The 10,840-nt window shown below is 46.9% G+C and overlaps 1 long non-coding RNA gene across 1 annotated transcript; it reads right to left on the bottom strand.

The window, feature by feature from the left end:
- Positions 1-7,804: 7,804 nt before the first annotated feature.
- On the bottom strand, positions 7,805-8,155 carry LOC119360623. Its single transcript, XR_005172796.1, has 3 exons — positions 8,135-8,155; positions 7,984-8,048; positions 7,805-7,881 (listed from the first exon to the last, which is right to left on the bottom strand). It is a non-coding gene; the product is annotated as an uncharacterized LOC119360623 (long non-coding RNA).
- Between the last annotated feature and the right edge of the window lie 2,685 nt (positions 8,156-10,840).

Here is a 10,840-nt window from a genome sequence, read left to right as displayed (position 1 = left end):
CTTTGGAGGCTCCGGCGCAGTAACCGGCTAGGAGCCAGATTTGTTGTGGCTCCTGTCAGCATAATCCATGGGGGTCTTACCCCCATGTGTCCGGCGCCTGGGATTTTGCCCTGGGGGACCTCTAGAACGACTCCCCCCTGCACTGATATCCTTTGGGACAGCACCTCAGTGTCGTCCGCGGGTCGTGGGGAGGTGGCCGTCGGGAGTGAATCGCTGATCATCTTTGACTCACTCAAGGATCCCTCCGAAGAGGATACCCCGAGATTGGACCTGGCCGGACTGCATATATGAGTTCGGCGTTATTACAAACCATGAAGGCGAAGCCGCACGAAAAAATATAACAGAGTGCGGATACATACGACCTTGCCCGGGGCTTGTCCCTGGGTAGCCACTCCTCCTCACTGTACGCGTCGGTGGTGGTGTGATCTGGACGGGACGCCTTTCCCTTCTTCGGCATCCCAGCCTCCCCCGACGGGGCGGCCTTCCTTTTCTTCTCCTCCCGAGTGCGGGGAGGGGGCATTTCCTCATGTTTCCCTCTGTCTCCATGGAGGGAATCTTCCTCGTCATCCTCGGATGATGAGTCTATCACGGCCTCACGCCGGAGACCCTTCCTGGTCCCAGTGGCCTTCTTTTCGGCCTTTTTCTCCGGCACCTTGTAAGGCGCCGGAACCAGCATCTCTGTTAGGAGTGCGTTTACCGGATCCTCAGGTAGCGGAGCCGGACAGTCAATCTGCTCCGCCGTCTCCACCCAATCCTGTTTGGTCAGCATGGTGACTTCAAAATCCTCCCACGAATGTACTAGGGAAGGAACATCTTGTGATAATTAGAGGACTTATCGGATTGGCGAGGTGCTTTGCGCTGAGTCCACGATCCTCGGAAAGGGGGGGAGGAACTTTGCTGGTCTTGAACAGTACCTTCCAGACGTCTTTATTTTTCATGTCGAAGAATTCCAACAGCATCTGGTGTTCATCCGGATCGAACTCCCACATATCGAATGCCCGTCTTTGCCACGGGAGAATCCGGCGAACGAGCATGACCTGGACCATGTTGACAAGCTTGATCTTCTTGTCCCTCATACTTTTGATGCAGGTCTCGAGTCCGGTCAGCTTCGTGGGTTCGCCCCAGGCCAGTCCCTTCTTTTCCCAAGAAGTGAGCCGCATGGGGATTCCGGATCTGAATTTGGGGGCCGCCAACCAGTTGGCGTCGCGCGGCTCGGTGCTGTAGAACCACCCTGATTGCCACCCTTTCATGGTCTCCACGAAGGAGCCGTCAAGCCACGTAACGTTGGGCATTCTGCCCACCATGGCGCCTCCGCACTCCGCCTGTTGGCCGCTCACGATCTTCGGCTTCACGCAGAAGATTTACAACCACAGGCCGAAGTGGGACCTGATGCGGAGGAAGGCCTCGCACACGACGATGAACGCCGAGATGTTGAGGACGAAATTCGGGGCTAGATCGTGAAAATCTAGCCCGTAGTAATACATAAGCCCGCGGACAAATGGGTGGAGTGGAAATCCTAGTCCGCGGACGAAATGAGGGAGAAATACTACTCTCTCCCGAGACTTTGGGGTGGGGGTGATCTGTCCCTCTGCCGGGAGCCTGTGCGCGATGCTCTCGGCTAGATATCCGGCCGCCCGAAGCTTGATAATGTCCTCTTCTATGACAGAGGAGGCCATCCACTTGCCTCCTGCTCCGGACATGCTGCGGTCCTACGGAGAAGGTGAGAACTTGGGCGCTAGAGCTCGAGAGTGTGAGAACGGATGAGCAAAGGAGGAGGAAGGCATGGGTGAAAACGGAAGATCCTTGTCCCTTTAGAAAGGCGGTGCAGAATGTGCGCCTCCCCACTTGCCTCTCGAAATCACTTATTTTCCAAGCGCCTCGATTGATGGCGCTGGTTGGGTTACCCATACCCGTATTGATGGAGATCCTGCGATAAGGGGACACGATCTCTGCTTTGACAAGACATGCCAAAGAAACCGCCTCGTGATGTGTGCGGTAGCTGGTTGTAAAAACGGTTCGGATAAGAGTCGGGAAGTGGCGTGATGTCACGCTACGAAGAGCTGTCAGCAGATTAGATTCATGGATTATTGTTCTCTCTACAGCGGTATGTGAAGTTTGTCTTGCAAAGCTGGACACGGTCCTTGTGTTTGGAATTTATCTTGGAGTATTCGGAGATGGAACCCGCCTCACAATGCCGAAGACAATCTACGTGCTGGACTCATCGTCATTGAAGCCTGGTTCAGGGGCTACTGAGGGAGTCCTGGATAAGGGGGTATCCGAACAACCGGACTATATACTTTGGCCGGACTGTTGGACTATGAAGATACAAGATTGAAGACTTCGTCCTGTGTCCGGATGGGACTCTCCTTGGCATGGAAGGCAAGCTTGGCGATTTGGATGTAGATCTCCTTCTCTGTAACTGACTCTGTGTAACCCTAGCCCCCTCCGGTGTCTATATAAGCCGGAGGGTTTAGTCCGTAGGACACATCAACAATTATACCATAGGCTAGCTTCTGGGGTTTAGCCTCTCTGATGTCGTGGTAGATCAACTCTTGTAATACTTATATCATCAAGATCAATCAAGCGGGAAGTAGGGTATTACCTCCATCGAGAGGGCCCGAACCTGGGTAAACATCGTGTCCCCAGTCTCCTATTACCATTAGCCTTAGACGCACAGTTCGGGACCCCTTACTCGAGATCCGCCGGTTTTGACACCAATAGGGAGCACATGCGTGTAGCAGCACCAGAGGATGGTTGCCGAGAAGGGGGTAATGGTGCAGGTGGGAGGTGGAAGAAAACAAGATGGGAGAGATGGTTGTCAAGTGTGTGGATATGAGAAAGGATAAGGGAAGGGGCGGTTGCATGGGCCCCATGTGGGAGGATGTGGCTCGTGTGGGAGGGTATGATGCGTAACGAGCGAGTCGACCAACAGAAGCTTCGGCCGGTCAAGCGAAAGGAATCATTTTGCCAACAAAAAAAGGAAAAATAAGAAAGAACAAGAAGTGAAGAGGATTTATAGCATGCAGGTCCTGGGGCACACGGACCCTATGCCATCAATCTACGCCAAGATTCGCGAATTCCGTGATGTAAAGACAGAGTTTGATTTCCCCTTTTGTGTGTAATTCATTCTTATATCATGCCAATATACCTATTGGTGTGTGGTCTGATGCCTATTCTGTGGGGTCCCTTAACAGTGGAAAACGAGAACAAACATACACTTATAGAACGGATGAGGAAAACTGATTCATCGTGCCATTCTTTTGTTGTCCTTCTTGGTTCTTGTATGTTCTTATCTTCCTCACACTAAAAAAATAACATCCACCTTTAGGCATACGATAAGCCACAAGTGTAGGGGATCCGTTGTAGCTTTTTTGATAAGTAAGAGTGTCGAACTCAACAAGTAGCTAAATGTAAGATTAATATTCTCTCAAGTTCTATCAACAACTGATACAACTCTACGCACACTAAATGTTTGCTTTACCTAGAAACAAGAAACAAAACTATTTTGCAAGTATAAAAAGATAGTTTTGCAAGAACACTCCTCCATTCCATAATTAGTGCATATATATTGACTACATCTTCTAATGATTATAATGATATATATTTGGCATTCTAGAAGTAAATATTTTCCCCACAAACTTGGTCAAAGTTTGTGAGGTTTGAATTTTCAAAATATTTATATGCACTACATGATGTAATGGAGGAGTAAAGAAGTTGGAAATAAAAGTTATGTGTTGTTTAAATAAACGAAAAATAAAGAAAAGGGTTTTGAAAGAACAATAAATAAAATGATTGTCCCTGGACGATTGTATATGAAACAATAGTGATAATATTCTATTGCATTTTTTCATGTAGGAGAAGCCTATGCTAACAAGTAGAAAAACTAGATAACTAGAAGTACTTATGTTTGGAACTCTAGGATGCATCCACATAAGTTCCAAGGTGAAACCTAACTATATCATTAAGTTCCAAGGTCCCCTTTAATCCCATAAGCAACAACTCACAAACTGGGGCATTGGTTTTCATTCCAGCCACCCACCATAAGCAAATAAATCACATATTGCAACACCCGACAACGTGAATCCCACATCTATGAGCCAAACGATGGGCACCATAGGACAACAACCTAATAACATACAACTCATATCACCCAAAGCATATCACAATTAACCCATAGGACAAAAAGAAACTACTCAAACATAATAGAGATGCAACACATCGTTGGATAATAATATATAGCATCAAACACCATGTTCAAGTAGAGATTATAGTAGGGTGAGAGAGAGAGAGAGTGCATCGCTGCATAGAGAGGGACAAATATGTTGATGATGACGGTGAAGTTGATGAAGATGATCATCGTGACGACACTTCCCCCGCCAGTGCTCCGACACCACCAGAAGAGAGGGGGAAGGCCCACCTTCTTATTATTGCTTGGCCTCCAGCCTAGATGGGAGAAGGGTTCCCCCTCTCGTCCTTGGCCTCCGTGGCTCCCAGAGGGCGCTAGCCCCTCCGAGATTGAATCTTCCTTCTCTCTTTTCTCCGTGTTTTCCTCTCTATTTTGGCATTGTTTCTCGTAGAGCACTATTTCTTAAATATCCGAAGATCCATAACTTCGATTGGGCTGAAATTATAAGGGGGTATTTTCCATAAACTTAGTTTTCTTGCAGAAAAAGAAGAGCTCCAAATGACTTAGGAAGCAGCCACACGGGCCCATGGTGTGCCTTGGGGGTGGGTGCGCCCCTAGACCATGTGGGGCCCTCGGGTACAACCTTCCATTGATTCCTTAGCCCAAAATTCTTGTAATTCCCATAAAAAGTTTACCAAAAATTAGGCCATTTCGGATCCATGAAATTTTCATCTAAAAACCACAAAACAAGAAAACAAGAACTGGCCTTTGATACGTCTCCAACGTATCGATAATTTTTGATTCTTTCATGCTATTATATTACCAATCTTGTATGCTTTATATGAAATTTTGTATCATTTTTGTGGACTAACCTATTAACCTAGTGCCCAATGCTAGTTTCTATATTTGCCTATTTCTTTATTCACAAAAATTCATACCAAAGGAAGTCCAAACACGATGAAATTTTATGGTGATTTTTTCTGGAGGAGAAGAGACCATAGAACCTTCGGGAGGAGACCAGAAGACACACGAGGCCACCACAAGCTCAAGAGGCGCGCCCATGGGGGGTGCGCCATCAGCACTTGTGGGGCCCACAAGCCTAGGTTGACCTAATTCCAATGCTATAAATTCCCTAAATCAAAAAATCACGAGAGCGAGACCTGAAACAATTATTCCGCTACCGCGAGCCTCTGTTCTTTTGCGATCCCATCTAGAGGCCTTTTCTGATACTTTGACGGAGGGGGAAACCATTGGCGAGGCAAGCTTCATCGACATTGTTGCCTCCACGATGATGTGTGAGTAGTTCCCACGGGACCTACGGGTCCATAGTAGTAAATAGATGTATTTCTCCCGGGTAGATGTCTTTCTCTCTCTTTTGGTCTTCTATACAATGATCTCCTCTGAGATCAGTCCGATGCAAACTTTTGCGGTGTATTTTTTGGGATCCGGTGAATTATGGGGTTATGATCAGATTATTCATTTAAAGTAAGTGAGTCTTTTCTAAGATTTATTATAAGTGATTTTATAGCCTTGTATTTCTCTTTGATCTATCTATCTCTTTTGGCCAATTAGATTGATTTATCTTTAGTGGGAGAGGTGCAAGGTGGTAGGTTCAATCTTGCGGTGTCCTTGCTCTGTGTCAGGAGGAGTCGCAAGGCACATATTGTATTGTTGCTACTAAGGGTAAAACAACAGGGTTCGAACATATTATTTGGTCTTACTTTGTCTATAGTATGTCATTATGCTCCAAGCATTACTCTGCTCGTTATGAACACTACAAAAAAAGACACATCATGACATTTTGGGCCGAACGAATTTTTTATGTCATACTTATGACACTTCTATGATGATAATTGTGAAAAAACCCGGTATCATCATAGGTGTGGTGGGCTCCTACTTCTATGACAAAAAATCATGATAGGAAATGGGCTTTTCATCCTAGGCGGGCCGGAGATGCAGCTGCATGACATTCTTTGGGCCGTCCATGACGGAAAAAACCGTGGTAGAAGCGAGGGCGAGGAAACTTTCGGGGTGTTCCCGGTTACGGTGGGTGGTCGGGGGCCAAGCGATGCACGTTTCTCTCGTACACGTACGCGCGTGTGTGCGAGGCATTGGGCTCTAACTAAACCCGAGCGAGGCATTGTGCTCTAACTTAACCCGAGCAATTGCACTAGCTACGTTACTGAACTCGAGTGATTCCTTCGCTACTACTGCTAACTGAAGACGATTGAACCCTGCTGCCTCCTTCCCTTGATGAACAGTGAGCGTTGCTGGGGGGGTTTGGATGAACAGTTCCCGGTGGGGGTGGATGAATAGGACCCCGTGGTTGCCTCTGGATGAACAGGACCCCAATCGATCGAGCTGGTTGGGGCTGGATGAAAAGGACCCCGTGGAGGGCTGGATGAACAGGACGACCCGGTGGAGGGCTGGTTGAACAGTAGTCGGTGGAGGGCTGGATGAACAGTAGCCTGTGGAGGGGTGGTTGAACATGATCCCGTGGAGAGGGCTGGTTCAACAGTAGCTGATGGAGTAGCCCGCGGTGGAGGCTGGATGAACAGGAGCCCATGGATGAACAGTCGCAGGTGGAGGTTGGAGGAGGTCGACGGTGGATGAACAGTAGCCCGTGGAGGCTAGAGGAGGTCGACGGTGGAGATGAACAGTATTCCGTGGAGTCCCGTTTTGCGGTACGCCACACCCCTCCCGATGAACATGACCCCCGTTTCGACCATAGCGCTCTAGCACAAATTCGTTTCCTCTGTTTTGCGGTACGCCACACCCCTCCCGATCAACGTGACCCCGTTTCGACCGTAGGAGGTCCAACAGAAGTCCGTTCCTTCCGTTTTGCAGTACGCAAGACCCCTCCCTTTGAGTAGGATCCCGTTTCGAACATGGCCGGTCGAACACAAGGCCGTTTCCTATGTTCTGCGGTACGCCAGGCCTCATTTCAATTGGCTGTTCCGTCCAAGCCGGTTGGCTCCCACGCGTTCCGTTGCATCCCGATGAACACGACGCATTTTGTTGCCTCCCCATGAACACGACGACGACGCAGTTTCTCCGTTCCGACCTAGCCATGTACACAAGCCCTAGTCGTACATATTCAACCTGGCAGTCGGGTCGGGTTTGCCCGGGTCGAGGTCTACCAAACCCATGCCCGATTACTAAATGGGTCTACCCAGTCGCCCACGACCCTGCCCATGGGCGAAGGATCAGACCCACGTCCGAACCCGATGGGTAACCCGACCCGATGGGTTACCCATCGGGCTGCTGTATAGTGTTCTTGTACAGTGGCAAAAATGCACAAATATTGGTTCGCACAGTGGCAAAAATGCACAAATAGCTTCAGTTACTAACCATCAATGTGAATATATAGTAGAACAGCTAGAAAACAAAATATCAGGAAGGCAAAAATACAAGGTTCAAGAGCACAAATAGGATCACAAATACATGGTGCAGTTCTTCAGAAGCACAAACAAGGTTCAGGAGCAGAGATACAAGGTTCAGGTGCACAAATAGCAGCAAAAATACAAGGTTCAGCAGCAGCACAAATACAAGGTTCAGGTTGAGTACTTGTGTGCCAACAAGCTAGCAGTAGGAACTAGGAAGTAGTAGTGTAGCAGCCATGGATAAATGTAAATAACAGCAGGTAGTAGTGTAGCACACCGAGTCGTCGGCCTTCTCGTCGCAACCAAGCAGCAGCAGCAACATCATACAATCATGTTTCAGGCTTCAGTTAGGATGGATTGATCATCAACCTCCTGAAACACAAGAAAATAGAAGCATTCAAAGTAAAGAACAAGATTTGCATTAAAATCTAAGATTAAAAGGCATTATAAGTTGCTAAAAGTAGAATCTGTTACCATCATTTCTGTGTCATCCTTAAGAACAGTTTCAAAGTCCGCAAAGAGAGTAGAATTGCAATCCCCTGGTGCATAGATTTAGATACTAACATATAGCAAGGAAATAATATTGTGTATGGAAAGAAGAGCCATGATTGAAATAGATTATCACCTAACATGTCTGCACGGGACCAAGCTTGCATACACATAAGAGCTTCGGTCATGTTTGGTGCAAGTGAACATCTATGTGCACTTAGTATTCTCCCACTAGTACTAAAGGCAGATTCCGACGCCATGGTTGTTACAAGAATGGCTAGTATATCATGAGCCATTCTTCGCAATATAGGATACTTGATACCTGCATACTGCCACCAATTGATGATGTCGAGACCCTCTGGCCTATGGATAATTTCCTCTTCCAAATATAAGTCCAATTCTGTCCGCACACGAGAAGCACTCGTAACAGGCTTCGAGGGCATATATTGTTTAATATATTCTCCATTTCATCTACTGCAGCACCACCTTGGGTAGAAACACTCCCACCTACCTGTGACTCCGAGGTACCCAGACCACCATCAGATGCTTGATATTCTAGCAACAAATCACCCATTAACTTTCTAATTTTCTCCACTTCTGTAGTTGCATGTTCAAACCCATAGAGAGAGCCAAACAAAGCTTGCAACATGTGAAGCTTATATCTTGGATCAAGGACTGTTGCCACAGACATAAGACCATGGACTTCTTTCCAATACTTCTCAAACTTCGTCTTCATTTCCTCAGACATCTTTTACAAAGGAACATGCTCACTAGTAGACCATTTTCGTATTGCTAGACAAATAGAAGATATTTTGGGGAAGAACAGATTTGCGGTAACATATTTAGTCCCTGAGAATAGTTCAGTGATCTCAAAGAAAACTTGTAGCCTAGCACAAAGTTCTTTTGCAAATTTCCAATCTTCTACGATTGGGCAACAGTTGAATAGGAGCTCACGTGTTCTTAGTTTCTCAAGCACATCAGTGTATAGTAATGCAATGGATATAATTTGATATGTTGAATTCCACCTAGTCTTGCAATCCAAAAACAACCTTCTAGAATAGTCAATGTTTAGAGTGTGTGCCATCTTTTCAAATTTATCGTGCCTTTTAGGTGTGGCCTGCCAAAATGCAACACTATCGCGGACTCTAGCAATACCTTTCTCCATGACACTCATTCCATCTTTCACAATCGGATTAAGGATATGTGCACAACAACGCATATGCAGATACTTACCCTCCAACATAAGTGATTTAGTATCCAACTTATCTATCAAGATATCAATAGCCTTGTCATTAGTTGTGCAATTGTCAAGGGTAATTGTGGATAACTTCCTCTCTAAATGCCAATCAAGAAGACATTTGTGCAAAGCTTGACAAATAACTTCACCATTATGTGGTGCTGGTACATATGCAAACCTAATATACAATAAACATCCAGGTTCAGCTTCACAATCATTAACAAAATAGTTCAGATTCATAATGATACAAAAAAGCTTCGCTTTAACAAAACATACCTCAAAATGATGCTCTTTAGATTAAAAGATTCATCAATAAAATGGGTTGTAACAACCATGTAGCCTTTCTTTTGATGGCCTGCAGTCCACAAGTCTGAGGTGACAGCTACTCGTTGTTTGAAATTTGCGAAATATTTGACCATCTTTTCCTTTTGGGTTGAATGCATAAGCAAGACATCCTTTCTAATGGTATTTCTTGAGCGCCAACCAGATGGGGTGGGAGTATCACGCTACACCGAAACAGGGTATTGTGCATCAAGAGGCAACCGGCTACCGCACTACATCCGTAACAGGGTCATGTGCATCACGAGACAACCAGATGGGGCGGGGGGTACCGCACTACAGCCACAATGAGGTGATGTGCATCACGAGGCAACCGGCTACCGCGCTACGGGCGCAATGGGGCACGAGGCAACCAGATGGAGTGAGAGGCACCGCTCGCGGCACCAATGGGGTATTGTACATCGAGAGGCAACCGACTGGGGGTAGTGGTACCATGCTGCAGCAAGGGGGTGGTGTACACATCGAGACGGCTCCTCGCAACCCGCCGGTCTCAACTCTACCTATCACGTGCAAGGGCTCTTCAACATACGAGCATCCTCACAAACCAGCAACTACACATACTCATGCATACGAACGAGGCCTACAACTACCACACACGATGCAAAACGGTGTCTCTGCTCACGCATACGGCTTCGCGCACATCTACCAAGTACGCAATATCACTTGTGAGACTCTCGCATGGATCGACCGATCGGGTTCTGTAATGCAAAGTCTCCAACTCGATCAATCAACATTGCGCATGTATGAGGGCCTCCTACACTACCGTGCACGATCGCAATGGGGGTCTATACTCGTGCATATGACTTCTCCAATTGCCCCGCACCACTACCAAGTACGCAGAGGCTATAGCGAGAGTCTCACATCGATCGATCGATCATGTTCTCTGTAATGCAAAGTCTCGCACATGCAACGAGGGTTTCCAGTCTCACGCACGTGCATGTGCATCGATCGATTGATCCAGGGCCTCTACGCACGAGCATATCGATCAATTGATCGAGGGCCTCCAATTACAGCGAGAACGCACGAATCGATCAACCAGGTTTGATAATGCGATCCCATATGATAGCGCAAATCATCCTACATCTTACTCGGGACAGATCACCCACCATATACCATGCGAGGCAGAACTCACTCAAGAAATCATCGAAAAAAAATCTCATCCTCACTTTGTAGGACCTTAACGTATGTCTAGAGGGGGGGTGATTAGACTACTTGACCAATAAAAACTTAACCTTTTCCCAATTTTAGAGTTTGGCAGATTTTAGC

This window comes from Triticum dicoccoides, chromosome 2B (assembly GCF_002162155.2).
Source record: "Triticum dicoccoides isolate Atlit2015 ecotype Zavitan chromosome 2B, WEW_v2.0, whole genome shotgun sequence".
Lineage (NCBI taxonomy): Eukaryota > Viridiplantae > Streptophyta > Magnoliopsida > Poales > Poaceae > Triticum > Triticum dicoccoides.
Note: the sequence above shows the minus strand (reverse complement) of the source record. Positions and strands in the feature narration are given on the sequence as shown.